Source organism: Ursus maritimus, unplaced genomic scaffold (assembly GCF_017311325.1).
Source record: "Ursus maritimus isolate PB19 unplaced genomic scaffold, ASM1731132v1 scaffold_15, whole genome shotgun sequence".
NCBI classification, from domain to species: domain Eukaryota; kingdom Metazoa; phylum Chordata; class Mammalia; order Carnivora; family Ursidae; genus Ursus; species Ursus maritimus.
The window spans coordinates 29,218,548-29,219,809 of NW_024423897.1; the positions used below are offsets into that span (position 1 = coordinate 29,218,548).

The window sequence follows — 1,262 nt, forward strand, 5'->3', positions numbered from 1 at the left end:
GTTTGGTTTTTTGGGTTTTTGGGGTTTTTTTGTTTTGTTGTTGTTGTTGTTTTGCTTATTTGGGGTTTGTTTAATTTATGTGTCTGTGTCACTGGGTAGATTGAGCTCTTTCAAACAAAAACTGCTACATTTTTTGGCTATCTTCAGAAATTATCAGTTAGCTCACAGCAGCTCAGATGGTAGAAGGAGCAGCATTGGCCAGGCAGCCCAGCTTTGAGAAGGCTCTGGGCACTCTGGGCCCTGCCACCACGATGCCCTAGAGGAAGGTCAGCTCTGTCAAGAGCGTGGCAAAGGAGGGGCCCAAGAAGAGATCTGCGAGGCTGTTGGCCAAACCTGCTCCTGCAAAAGTGGGAACGAAGCCAGAAAAGGGGACAGGGCAGGATAAATCTTCAGACAAAAAAGTGCAAACAAAGGGGGAGGGGGAGCAAAAGGAAAACAGGCTGAAGTGGCTAACCACAAAACGAAGAAAGACATACCTGTGGAAAATGGAGAAACTAAAAATGAAGCGAGTCCAGCTTCTGATGAAGTAAGAGAGAAAGAAGCCAAATCTGATTAATATCATTACCATGTCTTATCAGTGGTTCCCGTCTCCCTTCTTGTACGATCCCGAGGAATATTTTTATCCACTATTGCGTAAATGCAAGTTTTTTAGTAGCTCTAAACATTTTGAAGAAGGAGGGAATCCACCTCAACCCATTTTTTAAGTGTAAGTGCTTTTTGTTTTTAAGAGACAAAATCCTTTGCTGGTTGTGCATTTTCTGGTACAACCAGAAAAGAGTGGGATATTGAATGTGGGAGGCTTTGATTGCCTTGGGTGTCAGCTTAACATTCCATAGATGGGGTAGTTTTTCTATTCTATAATATTAAGCATACTAAATGGCAATTTGGAGTCAATCGTGCATTTAATAGATCTTGAACATTTTAAACTACTTCTATTCCCATGTTGTCTCTGGTAGATTTTTTTCCTAAAGAAACCCACTCCTTGATCTTGGCTCTCCCTGTCTCCGTCACATCTTGGTTGTGGTAGTGCAGTTTTCTAGAAACTCTGTTAATGTGCTGTGCAAGATTGAAAATTTGAGTATGTAGTGTATATGATATTAAATTGTGAATTAATGGGGCTTAACAATGTAACAGTGTATCAATATTTGGGGCTATTGGTACTTGATATACGGTTAAGGAAAGTTGCCTCCAAATTTTAAGCTGGGAGGTCACCGGAATAATTTTTTTTTTTAAAGATTTTATTTATTTATTTGACAGAGATA

The 1,262-nt window shown here is 40.0% G+C and overlaps 1 pseudogene; it reads left to right on the top strand.

The window, feature by feature from the left end:
• Positions 1-251: 251 nt before the first annotated feature.
• Positions 252-556, top strand: LOC103664643 (annotated as a pseudogene).
• Positions 557-1,262: the final 706 nt, after the last annotated feature.